Source organism: Fukomys damarensis, unplaced genomic scaffold (genome assembly GCF_012274545.1).
Source record: "Fukomys damarensis isolate Sample0158 unplaced genomic scaffold, DMR_v1.0_HiC HiC_scaffold_39, whole genome shotgun sequence".
Classification (NCBI taxonomy): Eukaryota; Metazoa; Chordata; class Mammalia; order Rodentia; family Bathyergidae; genus Fukomys; species Fukomys damarensis.
In genome coordinates this window covers 128,808,961-128,830,689 of record NW_022900951.1, presented here as the reverse complement: position 1 = coordinate 128,830,689, position 21,729 = coordinate 128,808,961, and the positions used below count along the sequence as shown (strand labels likewise).

Genomic DNA, 21,729 nt, shown 5'->3' with positions numbered 1-21,729 from the left:
TTGGTACCAGGGATCTAACTCGGGTCCTTGTGCTTGCGAGGCAGGCGGCAGAACCACTGAGCTAAATTCCCGGTCCACCAGTGTTTGTTTTTATATTCAGGTCTTTGATCCATTTTGATTTTATTACAGGGTGAGAAATATGGATCTAAGTTCATTATTCTTCATGTGAATAATTAGTTTTCCCAGCAGCATTTGTTAAAGCAATCTTTTGTCCTGTATATTTTTGGCCCCTCTGTCAAAGATCAGATAGCTAAAGGTGCCTGGGGTTGTTTCTGCATTTTCTATTCTATTCCACTGGTCAACGTGTCTGTTTTTGTGCCCATACCAGGCTAGTTTCATTACTATAGTTTTGAAGTATAACTTGAAAGTCTGGGATTATAATACCTTTTGCTTTGTTTTTGTTGCTCAGGGGTGCTTTGGCTATTCTAGGTGTCTTCTAGTTCCATATAAATTTTGGAATCATTTCTTTCTAGTTCTATGATAAATGCTGTTGGTATTATAAGAGGACAATATGAGTGGATCAAGGGTCCACTGTACTCAGTATGACCTCATTTTAACTTACATCTTAATTACATTGGCCAAGACCCTATATTCAAATAACATGCTAGGAATTATCCTGATCACAGCTTTTCAGAGGACATAATTCACCCTACAACAAACTTCCCTCACTGTTCCTCCCAAATCAATCCTAATCTCCCCTCTAGTATACAGTATTCACATCACTTCAACTACCCTCCCTCCTTCTCTTCTATAAAATCTCCAACTTATATTTTTCCTCAGTCATATCAGAAGCCTGTCCTTAGAGTCATGGGCCTGAAGGGTTACCAAAATTAGCTTGGAATTAGAAAAGCCTGTTTTGACTGTGTTAAGGTTCCATGTAAAGGGTATTTTTGTTCTCATTACTGTAATTCCAAAATAAAATTATTCTATGGAGTAATCCTAATGAGAGCTCTAAATAGAGTTTTTTATAAAGGAATTATAAATTGTAGGGAAAGTTTTAGAATTCACTAAATTACAGGTTAATAAGAAACTGCTGACTGGCACAACAACCTAAATGTCATATGACAATATTATTTATAGATGAAAAATGCATCCCAAGTTTCAAACCTTAAGCTTACAAGGGAACTTTGAGAATATATCCATTTGTGAGGAACTGTATAAAAAAAAATCTAGTAACAAAATAACACAACAACAATGTGCATGCTCCTCCTCAGACAAGGCATCTTTAAGTAGAGGTTTAACATAGTTTCAGGGAATTGAATAGTAGAAAAGACCAACTCAGTGGTCTTTACACTCAAGTCCATATATTCGGAGAATTGTTTCATTTCTGTATTTCCATCCTGATAACACTAAAAATGAGTAAGACTATTGTGGGTCATTTCCATGTATATCTTCTAACTGAGCAAAGGCATATAATTCAGTGCTATATTTATGTTTGAGTTTTTGAAAAGCATAGGTGCTCATAGATTTCCCAAAATAACAAGTGCTTAATTTTTACTACCTTGGAAATGTCTAGCTGATCTCAGCTTAGCACATCCTACACTCATAATGGCAATTATGACTCAAGTAATCTTGTATTCCTGTTGCCTTTTAAAATCAGTTTTAAAGACAAAATTTGTCTTTCAAAGTAACAATTTACAATTGAAAGATATCTGCATAGAATAAGACCTTAGAAGTTGAAAATTTCATCTCACATTCTGCAAATGACAGCATGGCAGAAAACCAATGACATGAAAGACAGGAGAAAATAATACAGATGTATTTGTACCAAGGGGCAACTAAGTATGCCATAATATGCTCTATGAACAAAGGTTGTGCAATTGTTCAAACAAAGAAATGGAAGATTTTATTCATAATATAGCAATACCAACAAAAGCATTCTGCCAGGCGTGGTGGCTCATGCCTATAACCCAGCACTCAGGAGGCTAAGGCAGGAGGATCACTGCGAGTTCAAGACCAGCCTGGGCTACACAGTGAGTTCCAGAACAGTCTGAACTACACAGTAAGACCCTGTCTCAAAAAAACAAAAAACAATTAAAAAAAAAAAAAAAAAAAAAAAAAAAAAAAAAAGCATTCTGTATCACTGTATTATTGAAAGGAGATATAACAGCTGGTTGATGATGCTTTTATAGGAAACAATGTAAAATCTCCACCCTTGTATCATGAGCATATTACTATATGAATTATTTCATTAAATTAATGGTAAAAGGGTTCACAAAATGCTTGGAAGACATGGAACTCATTTTAGGAGGGAGGAATGGAAAAAAGAAGGCACAAAGGTAGGAATAAGCTAAGGACAGTAAGTAAACAACCCTGATGAGGTAAAATAGTCCACCTTTCGGGAATGAGAAGGTTGATGAATGAGGCTGATATAAAGAAGGCCTTGTATAAATGTAGTCATTTAAATTGGATCAAATAGTCTATTTCAGTTCAACACATATGTACTGAGGGTTTACTACATGACTAAGTAGTACCACTGGAGATATGAAGTTGAGAAAGAAGGGACTCATATACTCAAGGAAGTCATAGTATAATGAGGGTCAGGCAAAAAATAAAGTGTAATGAGTAGCAATATCTAAAATTGTTCAGGAGAGTGCTTAACATTTTTGTGATTATTTGGGGCTTGGGTGGAGAAAAGGAAAGAATGCAGGTATCCTATGTTAGGAATTTCTTCAGCATACTGTATTATTTCTCCTTGGATGAGAGGTCAAAGTGTTTGTTTTACCCTATTTTCCCAATGCTCAGCACACAGCATGACATATATTTCCTCATGTGTTTGTTGAATAAATGAGTGACCACTGAGGACATTCTCGTTTTAAATATACTACAAATGGTGGATTACTCTGTATCCAGTAGGACATAGTAAAAGAATATTTTAGACCTGTCTCTTAGTGGGGTATCATATCTATAATCTCAGCAGTGTGGGAGGTGGCGGCAGGAAGATCACAAGTTCAAGCTCAGCCTCAGAAACTTACTAAGACCCTGTTTCAAAATTTTAAGAAAGGTTGGGAATGTAGTTCAGTGCAAAAGAGAATATAAATATATATAAATATCTGGTATAAAACTCTCTCCCTAATTCGGATAAAGTTGATAGTAACCCAATCCTGAACTCTTCTGTCTGGGTCTTAGGAAAAAATAAGTCAGTGACAGATGAACCATGAATTCTGATGCAGTCACCTTAACCTTGGAGGAGACAGAAAAAGAAAGCACTGTTATGACAGGAGGAAAAAGTTGTTTAAAAGTCAGGTCATAGATCAAAACTATTCTTGTTTGTATCACAAATACTTTTTTTTTTGGACAATGCTCTGAGACCCAACTCAATCCCTCTGACTTACTCAGGATAAGACTCTATAAACCACAGTTTTTATTTTGCATTAACCAAAATATAACATCTTTTTTATTATTCCCGTTTGCCCCTGCTCCCCAGATATACAAGTTCCTGAGTGGCTTCCTATGTCTTGTTTACAGCTAGCTATATCCTCCACACTTAGTGTCTAGTACATATCAGCGATTCAATAAATATTTGTTAAGTGTATGTATGGACATGTTCTCAGCCACAGCTATTCAGAGAGAAAGAATGTTTTATGCAGACATTATCCCCTGGGATCAAAAGTGAAAGAATGAAGGTACAGGTAGTTGAGTTCAATTAACAAAAAGGGGCTTGATATTGGTTGTAGGCGTTATGGTAGATAAACTGTAAGGTTTTTACCAAAGAATCAAGTACATAATCAATTTTATATAGAGAGCATCAATTAAAATAACATACAAGTCTGACACTGAACAAATAGGTCTGGGAGGAGACATAGTTCCTACTGAACTAAGAAGAAAGAGGAACATCCATACTGTACTGAGAGGTGCAGGAGGAGTGCGGAGGGGGATAGGAACTCAACAATGAAGCAGGAGCAGACAGAAGTACAAGATGAAGCGCAAAGTGACGTCACTTAATAGGATGTGAAGTGTTTTCAGAGAACTGAGGATCTGAAGAGATGCAAATGTTACAGAAAGGTCTTGCAAAACGTGAAATAAGGGAAAGTTAACATTTTCCTATCCTGTAATGACAATTTTAGTGACGCATTCTGACGCTCTTAAACTCAAGGCCTTTCCAGCAGCGTACAATGCATGTAGCCGAAACTGGACCTGCCGGACAATTCAGACTGTCGACACCAGAGAAACCCAAGTCACTCTTGCACTGCCTCTTCGCTCCAGTTGAGCACCTTCTTGTCTACACCTCAGGCCTCCCTCTGCCGCGGTCTCCTCGCCTCCCACAGAGCACATCCCACTACATTTACCTGTCCAGGCACCCTCTAGGGGAACACAGGCTCAGGACCGAAGGGCGCAGAACAGCCCAGGCCGGCTACCGGCCCCCAGAAGCGGATGCAACCGTACTCCGCAGACTTCCGCGTAAAGCGCCTCGCCTACCCGTGGCCTCTTGGGAGTGTGAATCTCCTCCAATGGGAGCAGGCTGCTAGGCAGCATCCGCCCAGTTTCCCGCCTCCTGCGTTTCCCAAAAGCCGTATTGCATTCCGGGAGTGGTAGTTCCGACTGGACTAGCATCAGGTCGGTCTCACATTGGGTAAACAATTCTTGTCGTAAGCAACGTCAAACGCTGTACAAAGATCCGAAAAAAATGAGAAGTTGAAACGCAACATAATCTACCAACGTTGAGGGGGCGAAATAAATGAAGAGTCAAGCTTCCCGCGCTATCTCTCCGCTCAGTGTCCACAGGAAAAGTCGCTTGATACAGAGCAAAATCCATTTGACAGGAACTCCCTCTATTTTCGTCATGAAGATTTCTAACTTCTTTGTACCCTTCTACCCTTCACCCATTCTTTATCCCATTCTTTTTCAACAATAAAAACAGCTGTGTTTGGGCTTGGGATTTAGCTCAGTGGTTCCGGCGCTTGTCTTGCAAGCACAAGGACCTGAGTTCGATCCCCGGTGCCCCCCACAAAAAACAGCTGTCTAAGCCTGCCCCACTACATCCGTACTTTCTCTTGCCAAAGCTCCGTACCCCGTCTAACTAACCCTCTTCATTATTCATCACAGATTCCCTGTTTATTTGTTCTTTATTATCAGCATTTAAAGACTCAAAATTTCTCTTTTATAGAACATTCTAAAGTCGCCCTTTTCAACCCACACACCCAGCCTCCTCACCACATACAGACTTCAGCCAGTAGTCTTTCTCCCACTTCTCCATTCCAATCAGAATCCTCAAGAGTTGTTTAAAAACAGTAGATACTTTTCAGAGGTTATCATACCTCAGCTCTCCGAGATATTACATCGATTATTCCCTCTTCAATGAAATCCGATATCCTCTTTTCTCTAATACACTAAACTCTCCAGCTTTCTCTCCCACTTAGGTAACGCCAAGTTTTTTGTTGTTGTTGTTGTTTGTTTTGTTGTTGTTGTTGTTGTTTGGCACCGGGGATTGAACTCTGGTCCTTGCTCTTGCAAGGCAGGCCACCGAACCGCTGAGCTAAATCCCCTGCCCACGCCAAGTTTTTCTTGAAAATGTTCGTGCTCCTTACATGTTCCTGCCCTACACTCTCGTGTTATTTTGTTTTTCACATACTGTACTTCTTGGTGATTTTAACCATCCCCCTTGCTTTGGTTGTAATCTATATGGTGATTGCAAGAACCAAGATAGGGAGCCCAGATAACACTCCTATAATCCAGAGTTAGTTATTTAATAATAGCGAAGCATCTCATTCTGACATCTAAAGTGTAACGTACTTCCCAACTGACCTAATTGCTACTTTTCTGCTCGAAACCACCCCCTCCCCGCCCCTCGTCCTCTTTCTCCTCCTCTAAATTCCATCTAAGTGAGTGGTACAACCTGTCAGTTAATTGTCCACACAAGGAAGCTGGGTATTATTCTGAAAGATCACAGCTAAAAACAAACAAGTCATTAATTATACCCCCTAGATATTTCATCTCACTAGGCAAGCTTCCGTTTTCTCTTCGTTAAAATGAGCATGAAAATAGTACCTGTCTTTAAGGCATTTTCACAATGGTTAATGAGCAATAGTACCAGGCAGAATATAGACGTTTTAGAATAGTTTAAGTATTGAGGAAGCATTGTATTCGTCATTACTTGTCCTTCATTAGATCTTAATTAAATCATAATGATAATGAGCATTTACTTTTATTTAGTGTGCATTTAAACAGAGAAGAATAATGACAAATAGATATTTTGTACAAGTTACCCCCATTTGATTCCTTAGTATTTTTTCCAAGCATTCCAGGACTATACTAGTGGCCATGAGGTATTATAATAAGTGCTTCTACTCTAATATGTAGAGTATAGCATATTTTATTGTATTCAGCTCTGTACAGGCTATAGACAAATTGAAGTACATTCGGGGAATTATGGCTAAAATCTGCTGGGCATTAGAAACCAGAGATAATGTCTCTACACCAGTAATATTTCCTCAGAAATTCAAAGCCTGCCATGATCTGACACTACTCTATGTCTTCTGCTTTAATTCTTAGTATCTTATAAGGAGAATGAGTTTTAGAGTCAGGTAGACCTGAGTTACTATGTTTGTAAATTCTAAATGTTGCATCCACAGCTTCCAGTGCCCTCTCAAAGCCCCTCTTCTTATTACTTATTCTCTCCAAATAATCTCCATATTCCAAAAGTTGTATCTCCAGCATAAAAGTTCTTACATTGGGAAACCAAGAAAGGCTTCTCTGAGCAGGTGACATGTAAGCTGAAATGTGAATGTCAGAAAGGAATCAGCCATAAAAAGATAAAAAGCAACAGAAATAGTAAGGTCCATGTGAGTAGAGAATAATGGTAGTGAAGGGGGAGTGATCGGAAAAATCCCACTGGTGTTTGCTCCTCACATATATCAAGCTTCTTCCCACACTGAATCTGCACACCAGCTCTCTCTGCTTGGAGTTGTATTCCTTCTTCTTTCCTTGTGGCCAAAGGGATTTTTAGGCTCATGTAAGGCAGAAAAAGAAGCCTGAATTTTAAGTGTAATGTGTAACCATTATAGAGGTTTAAATAGAGCAGTGATATGGCTGCTAAAAATTAATCTGGCTATAGCCAGCATTTAACCAAATATTTGTTGGTAGAAGGAGCTGGAACTTTTTATGTGTAAACTGCTCTTTGTCACCAATCGCTTCTATGAAAAAACAGGCAGGAGATGTTGCCACTTGTTCCTCCTTCTCCAACTCTTCTTTGGTGAGGCTGAAAATGCTTATATAGGGCATTGCTACATGTGCAAAGGTAGAAATATATCCCCAAATTATCACCATATAGCAAAAGTCATGATTTCCACCTGGGAGCAGATCAACCACGTTCTCATCTTTAAGGTTTTTGCATCAGCTGTTTGCACTGAATGCTAAGCCTCCAAATTTATGTTCATGACTTTTTTGTTATTTAGGTTTAAGTTTACTTATCCACTTCGGAGATTCATAGTAATCAAAATTCTTTTTTATTGTTAATGTGTTATTGTCTATTTATTCCATCATAATACAAATTCCACATGGATGGGAGCCGTATTACTCTTGTTTACTATTCTTTTCTCCTCAAAGTAGCACAGTGCCTGTTGTCAAATACACTTCATGTACACAAAAATTAGCCTGACGTGGATAATAAAAAAAAACATGAGATAAAATATTTTCAACCTCTAGGAAAATAAAGATATCTTAGAACATAAAAAGTATGATTCATAAAAGAAAAAAATTAAACTGGATTTCATGAAACATAAAAGTTTTACTATTTAAAACATACTGTTAAAATAAAAACATGAGTTAATGACTGAAAAAATGTTTTCAAGACACATTCCTGACACAGTATTTCCAGAGCATACAAATTACTCTCAAAACGCAATCATAATAAAAATAAAATCAAGCTGAAGAAAAACCAGGCCCCCAAATTGGGATAGGACCTGAGTAGAAAGGGCCTATATATTTTAATATTTTTCTTCTTAGAAAACATGATCAAAAAGTACATGAAAATATCCTCTACAAAACTAGTTATCAGGGAAATACAAATAACATTACTATGTACTGCTACTGTACACACATTAGAATGGCCAAAACTAAAGAATGTAATGATACTCTATATTGGTAAGAAAGTGGAGAAACTGAAACTCACATCTTAGCAATGAGAATGTTAAATAGTACAACCACTTTGAAAAATAGTTCAGCAGCTTTTTATAAAGGTAAGTATTCCATTTCCATATTGCCCTGTGATTTCATTCATAGGTACTTGTCTCAGATAAATACAAAAATATTTCCATAAGCAGACTTGTACTTCAATATTGATATCAGCTTTATTCATACTCGTCTTAAGTTGAAAACAAACCAAGTTTATAGCAACAGAAAAATTGATAAACACATTGTGATATAGACATACAAAGGAACACTACCCAGTAATACAAATTTAAAAACTGATATGTGAAAAAACAAGGCAGAATTTAAAACATAGTCTGCTAAGTGTGTGATGTCAGACACAAGAGGGTACATGCTGTATGGTTCCATTTTTCATGAAATTCAAATAAAAATGAAACAACAATGACAAAAAGCAGATGGATCTGAGGTTGAAGGGGTTTGAGAGTACAATTGTCAGTGATACAAATGTTCAACATGGTAATATTACTGGTAGTTACATGATTATATGTATTCATCAAGCTATACTGAGTACATTTTATTGTACATGAATTATTTCTCCATAATGATTTTTAAACTACAAAATAGAAAAGGCAAAAATATTTTATATTAAAAAGAGTACAATATTTGGGGAAAAGAAGAGTATTGACATCTGGGATAAGTAGGAGAATGGATACATTTAAGGAATGGATTAGATTAACAAATTATATAATCAGATTGAAGAAATTCCTCAGTTTTATAAAATGAAACATAAGAGAAAACTGTGGAAATATGTTTGATCGAAGTAGATGTGCTAACACTTGAGTAATATGAGTCTCAGAAAGACAGAAAAATATAAACAGAAAAGGAAATACTTAAATAAATAGTGGAGATTAATTTTCCATAATTAATTCTGATTATTCACAGAGTACTCTTAAGGAAAAACAGAGAAAGCCTCACATCTAGAGAGATAGTGAGATTTAAGATTATCCAGGGGAAAAATACTAACAGTTTGTAAACTGTTAAGAGAATACAAAAAGAGCAAATTGTCTAACAACAGCATATTAAGGTTATTTAACTGTGATGTAATTAGAAATTGATATAAACTATATGTCAATTATGACTGGGGTATATTCTGAGAAATGTATTGTTAGGCAATTTCATTGTATGAACATCATAATGTGTACGCAAGCTAAGACTGCTACTATGTCTTGGTGATATATATAATCTTCTGGAAGTACCATTGTATACAGTCTGTCATTATGGTGCACTTGACAGTATTTGATCTCTGAACCTGGTTCCTGGGACATCTCATTAAAAAAAAACTCAGAATCTGCAAAGTGATAAGTGTATATTGTATGCTAGTGAGTTGATTGGTGGCGAGGTGCCCCTGCATAGCTTCAGAATAGGGGCTGGTCATCAGAAAGACTAAGTGGTGGTGAACTCATGGCATGCATGCTGAAGTGGGCTGTTCGCTAGCACTGAGAGCCCTAAAAGTATCACCAACACTGGACTAAGGTATTAGAAATTTGGAACTTTAGCTCCACTTCCCAACAATGTGAAGGAAAAACTAATAGACTTGTAGGGAAAAATCAACATATATACAACATAGAGATTTTAACGCACTTCTCTCTCAATTAGGTCAAAGAGACAAACCTATGCAGAAGAATTTTTTTTGCATTTTTATTTTTTTGTTTCATCGGTACATTTTAGATATATGTGATGATAACATTCATCGTGAATAATTTGTACCTGTACAAGATATATCTTGATTCTTCTTTGTTCCTATTCTCTTCTCCTCCCTTCAACCCCTCTTCCCTTCTTTATTTACAAAAGCTTTGTTTATATTTTTCCCTTTATTCTCTATTTTTTGTATTTTCCTTCTTCCCCTCCCCTCTCCTTTACTCCTCTTCGCATTTGAATATTTTCTTTCTATTTCCTAATATCTATTATACATTTGGTCCTTATTTATGCTTTCAGTTTCTCATACCACAGAAACAATGCAATATTTGGACATATGTGTCTGATTTATTTCACTTAAGAGTATGGTCTCAATGTTCATCCATTTAGCTAGAAATGTCTACAATTTATCTTTCTTTATGGCAAAGTAGTACTCTATTGTATATTTTTTAAAAACCTTTATCTATTTATTGGTTGACGGACATTTATGTGGTTTCAAGATTTAGCTATTACAAACTATGCTGCTATGAACATGAATGTACATATATTGTTGGGGTATGATGCTTTTAATCCTTTTGGGAAGATACAAGAAGGGAAATAGCTGGGTCAAATGGAACCTCTAGTTTTAGTTTTTTGAGGAATCTCCACACTGATTTAAACAGTGGTTGCACCAGTCTACACTTCCACCAACACTGGAGAAGAATTCCTTTTTCTCCACAGCCCCACCGGTATTTGTTATTGGTTGATGTCTTGATAATAGCCATTCTTTCTGGAATGAGATGGAATCTCACCATTGTTTTAATTTGCATCTCTCGAATGACCAGTGAAGTTCAACATTTTTTCATGCCATTTCTACTTCTTCATCTGAGAAGTGTTTATTCATTTCAGGTGCCCATTTTTTGATTGGGTCTTTAAATTTGGGGGTCTGATTTTTGAGTACTTTATATATACTAGACATTAGTCCTTTGAGGAACAGCTGGCAAAAAATTTTTCCCACAGTGTGGGTTGTCTCTTCACTCTGTTAATGGTTTCTCTTGCTGTACAAAAGCTTCTTAATAGGAAGAAATTCCACTTGTTGATACTTTGTGATATTTCCTGTGTGATCAGGGTTTTGTTCATAAAGTCTTTGCCTACACCAATGTCTTCAAAAGTTTTACCTATTCTATCTTCCAGCATATTTAATTTTTCTCTTTTAATATTTAGATCTCTGATCCATTTTGATTTTAGTTTAGTGCATGGCAAAAGATATGAGTTTAGTTTTAATCTTCAGCATTTGGAAAGCCAGTTTTTCTGGCACTACTTATTAAAGAAGCTATCTTTCTTTCAGTGAAGGTGTTTGGCTCCTTTGTCAAATATAGAGTAGCAGAGTGTGTTTCAGTTGTTTCTGAATCTTCTAACCTATTCCACTGATCCTTGGGTCTGTTTTGTTTGCCTGTACCATGCTATTTTTTTAACATCATAGCTTTGTAGTATAAATTCAAGCCAGGGATTATGATGCTCCCTGCCTTGCCTTTCTTGCCCAGAATTGCTTTTGCTATTCTAGGACTCTTCTGATTCCAAATAAATTTATGATTGTTTTCTATATTTCTGTAAGATATGCTATTGGTATTTTGATCAGGGTTGCATGAAATCTATACAACAATTTTGGAAGGGTGGCTATTTTCACTATATTGGTTCTTTCTACCCAAGAACAATGCATATTTTCATTTTCTGATATCCTCTTCAAACTGCTTTTTCAGAGTACTGTAGTTTTCAATGTAAAGGTCTTTTATTTCCTTCACTAGCTTTATTCCCAGGTATTTCTTTTCTTTTCTTTTGGATGCTATTGTGAAAGGTGTTGTTTCCCTAATTTCTCTCTCAGTGAGTTTATTGTCTGTATACATGAATGATATTGATTTTTGACTGTTCACTTTGTATCCAGCTATGCTACTGAATTTGCTTATTAAATTTAGAAGTCTTTTGGTGGAGTTTTTAGGGTCTTCTATATAGATTATCATGTCATCTGCAAATGATGATAATTTAAATTCTTCCTTTCCTATCCTAACTGCTATTTCGTTCTCTTGTCTAATTGTTGTGGCTAATGTTTCCAGAGCCATATTGAATAAGAGTGGTGATAGTGGACATCTTTATCTTGTTCCTAATTTTAGAGTGAAAGCTGTAAGTTTTTTACCATTTACTATGATGTTGGCTGTTGGTTTGTCATAGATTGCTTTTATTACATTGAGATAAAGGTCATCTCTTCCATTTTTCTGTGGGGCTTCTCATCACTAAGGGGAACTGGACTTTGTCATATTCTTCTTCTGCATCTATTGAGATGATTATGTGGTTTTTGTCCTTGGTTCTGTTAATATAATGTATTCCACTTATTGATTTTCATGTGTTGAAACATCTCTGCATCCCTGGGATGAATCCTATTTGGTTATGGTGTATAATCTTTTTGATGATTTGCTGCATTGCTTGCCAGTATCTTATTGAAGATTTTTGTGTCTATGATCATTAAGGAGATTGGCCTGTAGTTCTTTTTTGCTTGAGTCCTTTTCTGGTTTTGATATCAGGGTAATGCTTGCTTCCAGGAATGAATTTGGGAGTATTGCTTCTCTTTCAATTTCATTAAAAAGTAATAGCAGCATTAGATTTTCTCTAAACTTCTTGTAAAATTCAGTAGTGATTCTGTCAGAACCTGGGCTTTTCTTTGGTGGTAGGTTTTTAATTACTTCTTCAAATTCATTGACTGATACTGGGTTATTTAGAATTTTTATATCTTCCTGATTCAGCTTTAGTAATTTGTATGTACTAGGAATCTGTCCATTTCTCCTGTTTTCCATCTTATTAGAATACATTTCTTGAAGTAAATATTGATGATCTTCAGGATTTCTGCAGAATCTATTGTGATATCACCCTTTTCATCACTAATTGCATAGATCTGAATCTTTTCTTTCCTTTTTTGATAAGGTTAGCTAAGGGTTTGTCAATTTTATTTACTCTTTCAAACAACCAACTTCAATTCATTGATTTTTTTGTATTTTTAAATCTCAATTGTATTAATTTCTGTTTTGATCTTTATAATTTCTTCCCTTTTATGAGCTTTGTGCTTCACTTGCTGTTCTTTAGTAGCTTGAGGTTCACCATTAGATTTATTTGTGCTTTCTCTATTTTTATGATATGGGAATTCATTACTATAAATTTCCTTTGCTTTCATTGTATCCCATCAGTTCCTGTATGCTGTATTGGCATTATCATTTAATTGTAGCAAATGTCTAAATTTTTAAAAATTAATTTTATTGGTACTGTGACCCATTGGTTGTTTAGGTGGGTGTTATTTAATTTCCATGTGTTTACGAAGTTTTTGTGATTTCTTTAGCCACTGATTTCCAATTTCATTGCACTATGGTTTGATAATATGCATGGGATAATTTAAATTCCTTGCATTCACTTAAGCATGTTCTATGGTCTAGAATGTGATTTATTTTGTGATCTATCCCATGTGTAGCTGAAAGAATGTATATTCTAATGCCATGGGGTGGAGCATTCTGTACGTATCTACTAAGTCCATTTGTTCAAAAGTTTGTTTCAGTTCTAATATTTATTTGTTGATTTTTTTTTGTCTAGTTAGCCAGTCTATTTGTGAAAGTGGGGTATTGAGGTCCCCCAACACAATTGTATTAGTGCTTATTTGATTTTTCATATCTGTTAATATTTGTTTTATATAGTTGGGTGTGCTGGTATTTTGTACACATATATTTATGATTGTTATCTCTTCCTGTAGAATTGTTCCCTTTACAAAGATGCAGTGACCTTCTTTATGTCTCTTAAACAGCCTTGGCTTGAAATCCACTTTGTGTGCCAATAAAATAGCTACCCCTGATTTTTTCTGGGTTCCTGTTATATGGAGTATTATTTTTCCATCCTTTGACTTTCAATCTATTAAATTTTTTGAATTAAATCAGTTTCTTGTATGTAGAATATTATTGGATCTTGCTTCTTGGTCCATTCTGCCAGTTTGTTTCTGTTGATTGGTGAATTGAGACCATTTATTTTGATGGTTATAACTGATATATATTGACTTCTCCTTGTCATGTTATTTTTCTGTTGGTTCCCTAGTTTTCCCCTTCTGTTTAATTACTTGTCTTGCCTGGTGCATTCACTGAATTGGAGTTCATGGAGTTTTCATCCTCATTATTTCTAGAATGTCCTTCAGAACATTTTGGAATGCTGGTTTGGTGATGATGAATTTCTTCAGATGTTCTTTGTCATTGAAGTATCTTATTTCTCCATCAATTTTGAAAGATATTTTTGTGAGATATCTGGGCTGGATTGTTTTCTTTTAGTGCTTGAAACACTCCATTCTAAGCTCTCCTTAAGGGCTTGTGTTGAGACATCTGCTGTGATTCTGTTGGATTTTCCTTTATAGAAGATTTGTTTCTTTTCTCTAACAGCTTTTAATATTCTGTTCTTTTGTTGAATTTTTGGAAACTTAACTATTATATGCCTTGGTGTAGTTTTTTTTTAATCGTGGCTAATAGTAGTTCTATATGCCTCATTTATCTGTATATCAAATGCTTTCTCATGCTGGGGAAGTTTTCTGCCCTTGCTTACATGAACAAGTTTTCTGTGTCATTTGAGCTATCTCCTTGCTTTTTCATTGACTTTGATCAATCTTATGTTATTCTTCTTGGCTTCATCTAGCAGCTATTGGATTGATTTTTTGTGGTTCCATGCTATTTTTAAGAAATACTTCTTTTCATGATTGCATATCATGATCCTGTCTTCTATATCTGATACTCTGTTCTTACAATGGCTCATTCTGCTGTGTATACTTTCAATAGAATTTATGATTTTCTGGATATCTGTTTGAATCTGCTTCATGGATTCCATTTCTTCCTATATTGGGCATTCCTTGTTTCAATCATTTTCCTAAACTACTCTATTATTTTAAATCTGTATTTTCTCTAGAATAGCTAACCATGTCTTTCTTTATAGTCACCAACTCTGTAGTTATTCGATAAATTATTTCTGATTTGAATTTTTTCTAGAGCCTCAATCATCTTCTTTGTTACTTCTGCTGTTACCACTTTAGAGAGTCCAGGTCCATGGCTTTCAAATTGTTCACCTTATTGCCCCTGAATTTGCCTTTGGAGAGCTGAGGTTGCAGCCATGTCTTCTAATTTTTTTTTAGTTTAAATTCTGGGTTGATGCTTGTAAATTGCTTATGACATGTAGCTTTGTTGCTATCATTGAGAACCATTAGAAATAACTACTTCTCAGAAATGTCTTCCAGTTATAGCTGGATTTTGGGTTTTCAGTCTCTTGCAAGATTCTACTTCTTCAATTTTGGAGTGATAAGAAGTTGCTGCCTATTTGGCCTAGCCCCTGGTTCTTTGGCACTGGTCTATGGTATTGTTTATGATCCGTAGGCAATCTCAGTCTTGACATACCAGGAAGAACACCTGATTATAACAATTATGTCACTTTGGCTAAAATAGTACAATCAGCAATAACAATACCATCAAACACAGCCTAGAAAATGACAAACTGTGGCAACTATTAATTTGCCACCCTTAAATATATGAACTATATTTGTGGTTATATAGCATTATCTAAAATAAACCAGAAAATTGTACACAGTAAATATGCCCTCACTATGGCAATTTTCCCTTAGCAGAGAAAATTTATTTTTGTTTTGTTTTGTTGTTTGTGGTGCTGGGGATCGAACTCAGGTCCTTGTGCTTGTGAAGCAGGCCACCAAACCGCTAAGCTAAATCCCCAGCCCCTAGCAGAGAAAATTTAAAAGAGATTGGAGGAAAATAGAGAAATAGAAGAAGAGGAAGAGATTAGAAGCAAGGTTGGAGAACAAAGGAATATTACTCAAATTTTGGGAAATTGATGAAGAAGACCAGGAAGGAATGAGAGAAAGAAGAAATAAAAACAACAGAATAGAACAACAATAAAAATCTAGAAACAATGTTCACACTCATATAAAAACAAGAACAATCAAGATGAAAGAAAAAAGAAGAAAAGAAATGTCCACTTCAGGGCATGTCTCTGTTGTCTTGGTAGATGGAGTGTCCAGAGCCCAGATCCATGTTGATTAATTCCAGGAATCCAGCCATAGTTTTATAAGATTTACTGTGAAATACTGGATAATCCCAGCAAGCCTGAACCTTTAGTTCCTGTGATGTTCAGGCTGGTTTCTACCTGTGAGGCTGGAACTCAGTTTGTTCAGCTTGCAACATTCCCTGTGCATCCTGCTAGCTTGATCTCAGCTCTTTTATTTCCTGTTGATTTGAACTCTGTCCCACCACACCCTGACACTAGGAAATGCTAAATGGAGCCAGACTGAAACTGCTTTGAGTTCTGAGCTCAGTTGGCCCCTCTCCAAGATGGGTACCAGCCAGTTGCCCTCTTCTGGGGTTGAAGGGCTGTTTAAACCTGAAAAACTCACCAGCCACTGCATCCCACTGCATCTGCTGCTTGTTCCACTGATGTGTTTCTCCTTGAGACCTCTGTGGTTGCCAGTAATCACAGTGGGTCCACAGGTTTGAACTGCCTCTCCTATGCAGTGAGTCAGGGCTCAGGGAGAAAGCACTCCCTGCTATCGCCTTCTTCTACATTGAAGTCTCTCCCTACTCTCCCTGTGGGCTCCAATTCTTGCTTCATATTCTTGCTGGGTCCTGAGGACCCATTTCCCTTTTACTCTTCCTTATATTGCTATATTCCATCATCTGGACACCAAATCTTAGAAAGGCTGTTTCTTTGTTGCTCAACACTGTACCATCTTACAGAAGAATTTGAAGATATCTTTATCACCATTAAGAAGTTAGTCGTTAATACTAACACCTCCAAATTAAAAACTTTGAGAAGCTCTTGAGCTGTGATGAATTAAGAAGTATTTTTAAAGCAGTATTTTAAAGTATTGCTACATACAAAAATATACATTTCTGGTTCCCATGGCTTTACTGGCAAGTTTTACTATATTTTAAAGAGATAATCCTGATTTTAACCAAACTTTTCCTAGCAACAGAAAATACAAAATACTCTTTAAGTTATTCTTTAAAGGTAACATAATCATGATATTAACACCAGAGAAAAACATTTTGTGGAAGGAAAATGACATGTCTATTTCATTTATGAATATAAGTGCATAATTCCTCCATGAAATATTATTAATTAAATCTATGGTTGTCTTTATGCCAGAGATGGAAGGGTTGTTTAATAAGAGAAATATATTTTAAAATTCACCAAATTAACACATTAAAAGAAAATATCACATGGTAATATAAATTTATTATAAATTTTTTTGATAAACTTTTGACTGTGGGAAGCAATGCAGTCTATTTTCTACTAGACAGCAACAAGGAAGAATATTGTCTTTATGAGTGCCAGGAGCCATCTTGTGACTTTAAAGGGAGTTACCTTTAAATTAATAAATAAACAGAATTCAAGGCAGAGATTTAAACAGAAGATATACACTTTGTATTATTAGCATATAGATAGTATTTAAAGCTATTAGAATGATTTAGGTATGGGAGTAAATGCAGACAGAGAAGAGATCAAGGATATATCTCCAGTGTTTGGAAGTTACTCAGTAAGCCATTTGGGAGTATGACCTTAAAGCACCAGAGTAACAAAATGACTCTAAATACAAGAACTGTAATAAAAGAAAAAATTCTGGATTCTTTAAGAATCAGAACCTGATAGCTAAAAGGCCCAAGAGGGCCTCCAGATACATGCTTAGGCATGCTGTTATAGCCTCCTTGGATATTTTAATCCAAGGGAGTATGGTATTTTTGAGAAAAACTATGCCAAGGTCTCCTTTGGTTAAGGAATATCTATCACCTAGGTTCATAGGTGTAAATTGAGTAAGTCTGAGGATGGCTTAACCTTGATCATGCTATTTTATAGGTTTTATTTTCAGTATTGCTTGTACATAAGTTTAAGCATGGAAGAACAAGTAGGTATAAGAAAATTATCCCTGGGTTTAACCAAAAGGACTGATTGAAAGTAAATTAAGAAAAAAAACTGAACTGCAATTTTCTATCATATGTGTTTCCAAAATTAACTGCCCTATGGATATCTTATGTAAAGTAGTAACCAGAGGACAAAGATGAATTAGAACAGTTCCACAGGGAAACACAGGGACAATGATATATGTTTATTTTTAATTAGATACTATAAGGGTTAATTATATGGGGTCATTTGAAGAATAACTGCCCCAGATTATTTCTCTGGTATTTGCAAAAGTGATGAGTTGAAAAAAACAGATGTACTTTTCCAGCAACAAAGATAACAAGCCTTACACTTTAACTAGAACATCACTAAACTGGCATTGGTCCAGAGAATAAGGAGGGTGAGAGGATGAAAAATCAAAAGATGAAGGCATTTTAGCATAAAAAATGATTCTAGGTGGTAGGATCACTGTATACAAATATTCAATGATTTGTAATATAAAAGTTGAGAGAGAATTTATTTGTGAGTCTTTATCAGGAAAAGGAGCCAGTTCTTAAGATTATAAAGTTGTAGATTTCAGTTCAACAGAAGGTACAGACCTACCTAGCCAATAAATGAACAGTCTGACTCGTTGTATAGTGAGTCCCCTGTTCCTAATAACATTTAAGAAGATACAGAGGAGATGAGCAAAAAAGAAAAAATATAATGATTTTATTTGAGATGCTAAGAAGGGTATTATTGTATTGAGTGGCTGTTGAATGAGAAACTTTAAGAACTAATTTAAGAATTTTTTTAGTATATGAGAAAATACTCTCATTCTATTACATTTGACTCTGCATGTTATCAATGGAATCAGTGTTTCCTTGAAGAATTCTATCAGTCAGTTTTATTTTATTTCTTTCTTTTATCCAAAATAATTGACAAAATCATTGGAAGCCACACTATAGCTTTTCAGATAGGTAGCAATCTACAAAAGAAAATACTTTGGACACAAGTGCATGTAGTATGTAGGTACAATGCTTCATGATATAATCTGCTATAGTTATACTAAAAATGCTATTCAATCTATATTTTATCGTCTTATTCACAAGAACAGGATCTAGATACCTTTAATATACCTAACCACAAGCCTATAAAAAATGGAGATAACAACAATAATAAAAACAGCCAAGACTTACTGATCATTTGCTAGGTACTATGTAATCTTTTTGTTGTTGTTGTTGTTGTTGTTGTTTGGTTTTTTTTGTGGATACTGGGGATCAAACTCCGGAACTTGCACTGGTGAGGCAGGTGCCAGAACCACTGAGCTAAATCCCCAGCCCCAGTACTATGTAATCTTTAGAGCTTCTTACATATATTATTTTACTACAACCTTTTGAAGTAAGTTTTAAAAACAAGGAAACAGGAATAGTGAATGTACACATCTTGCTCAAGCATAGACAGTGTAACTTAATTGTAGAGTCAGGATTCAAACCCAGGAAGCCTAGCCCCAAAGCCTATCCTGGTAACAACTTCACTCTCCAGTTTGATTTAACTTAGTCCAAGATGGTTATATGTATTTACTCCACTCTTTCAAATAGTAAGTTTACAATATATAAATATTTTCCCATTGTAACATTTTATTTATTTTTTTATTTTATTTTTCTGGTACCGAGGGTCAAACTCGGGTCCTTGTGCTTGCAAGGCAGCGGCAGAACCACTGAGATAAATCCCTGGCATCACTGTAACATTTTTAAATTACTTATAAAAATTGACAATGTGAAATAGGAAGAAAAGGGCTAAAGGTGTAGGGGAAGTGGGCAGGGTAGGGGAAAGGAAATAAGGGAAAAGAAAAAATGTGAGAAAATGAAAAAAATGGAAATAAAGTATTTGTAAATAGGGAAGGTGGAGGGGGTGAAGGGAGGGCAGGGATGAGGAGAAAAAATGAGAACCAAAACCTGTCATATAAAGGTACAAGATCCCAATGATGAATGTAACTGTACTGTATACCTAACATGTATCAATAAACTCAATGAGAAAAATAAAATAAATAAAAATACAATTACTTATAAAGCTATAAAGTTCTCTTGATCGTTACTTAAACCCACTATCCGATCTAAATACAGCAAATGCTGTTTATTGTATATTAATTTTAGTAATTTTAACCTTTTCATAAATATATACAACTATACATATAAGCACATGTACATGCATGGAATTTTCCTTAATGGTATAAAAATGAAAATGCAAGTATTTCTCTGTAACTTACTTTTCTTATTTAGTAATATATCTTGGAGATCTTTTAATTACAGTACACAAAGTTGTATTACTTTTTTAAATAGTTGCATGATACTCCATGGTATAGAAATATGTTTAATTTAAATGTCAGTTGGTTGAAGGTTCTTTTGCTGTGTTCAGATGGAAAACAAGAATTGGTGAAGTGCATTTCTGCTAGTGGTCCTGATGCCACCAGATGATGCTGGATACCAACAGTTCCACACAGCCAGTTGCTTATCTCTGCCACTCCTGGCCATTGGAGGTTGACTCTGCTGGATGCTGGTCTCCGCTACTGGCACTCACATGTGCCAGATTCAAGGTGAACCCTGCCAGGTGTTGAACTCTGCTACTGCTCTTTGTTAGTTGCTGCTCTCTGGAGATCTTCAAGGCTAGTAGCCCTTAGTATTTACTGCTCTTTCTTTTGAGACCACACTGAGCAAATTTACGGGACACTCGGAGCCCACATTACCTGAAAAGTAAATCACAAGCAGGTTCACAAGAGCACCGAAGTAAGTCTTTATTTCAATAGGACCCGTATTATAGCGTAGGGAGGTCAGTACAAGGGAGGGAGGCATCCTACACCAACTGGAGAAGTGTATGGGAAGTGCTGCTTTCACCACGGCTGCCAGCCTGTGATTGGTCCACGTGTGCAGGCTTATGATTGGTTGAAATTTGAGCCTGCTGATTGGTCTAACAACAGGTGTGTGACTGATCCAAGCGGGTGCAGCACTCCTGGACGGCAGCAGTTTTCATGGTGTTAATTCAGTTAGGGGGCAGGGTGATGCTAGCTGTTTGATTGACAGCTATCACATATCTGGGGAAAATGGCAGTGCTGAGCCAGGGAATCTTTGGGAGTACTAGCTGTGTCCATCACAGCTAATCGGCGCTCCTAGAGGTTAGGGATGCTAAGAATGGGCCCAGATACTTCCTTCCCAGATCTCAGTCGCACCAGAGAGCGCCTCCCTGCTTCTAAGAGCCAGCAACATCTTCTTAAGTGGGGAGAGCTGAACAGTTGAGCTGCACTGCTTTGAATGGCCTAGAGGAGAGTAGTTTCTAAATAACCAGGGAGGGTGTGGGGCCTTTGGGTTAAGGTAAGCAGATGAAGGGAAGCGAGGGGGGTGGGTATGACATCCTCTGGCCAAGCCACATCCCCATCCTGTGGGCAGAGGAAAAGAGCACTTTTCCTCTGTCTCATAGCAATTCCTATGCTGGAGGACATTTGGATTGTTTGAAATTTTTTGCTATGAGAAACATGGTGGTGAGAGCACCTTTTTACGTGTCTTTTTCATCCTATTCTTTTTTAGATTTGTGCATGTTAATATTGTCTCTCTAAAATAATGATATTTTTTAAAGAAATCCCATGTATAGAAGTCCTTGATATGCCCACAAGCACATATCAAGATCTTTTTCAGTGAACATTTTATTTTGTAAAGTTTTGGTTTTTATTATTAGTAGCTATTGATTTTACAAAATATTGGATTTCAATACTTATATTTTGAACATATTCATCCCCCATTATCCTCCCTTAAACCCCCCTTCTTCTTACTCTGTCCATCCTTTCTATTTTCATGTCATCTTTTTTTAGATTCTACATAATACCGAGAAAATAGGATACTTGTCTTTCTGAGTCAGACTTATATCACTTAACAAGAACTTCTAGTTCTGTCCATTTTCCAACAAATTACACAATTTCATTCTTTTCCACAACTAAACAATACTCCATTACAGTTTCTTTGTCCATTC

At 36.0% G+C, this 21,729-nt stretch overlaps 1 protein-coding gene across 2 annotated transcripts in view; it reads right to left on the bottom strand.

The window, feature by feature from the left end:
• Positions 1 to 4,426, bottom strand: part of Vamp7 (vesicle associated membrane protein 7) — a 50,155-nt gene extending 45,729 nt beyond the window's left edge. For both annotated transcript variants that reach the window (XM_010614321.3, XM_010614322.3), the window contains exon 1: positions 4,290 to 4,426. The gene's annotated coding sequence lies outside the window, so the exon portion shown is untranslated. The remainder of the gene's footprint in view (positions 1 to 4,289) is intronic.
• Between the last annotated feature and the right edge of the window lie 17,303 nt (positions 4,427 to 21,729).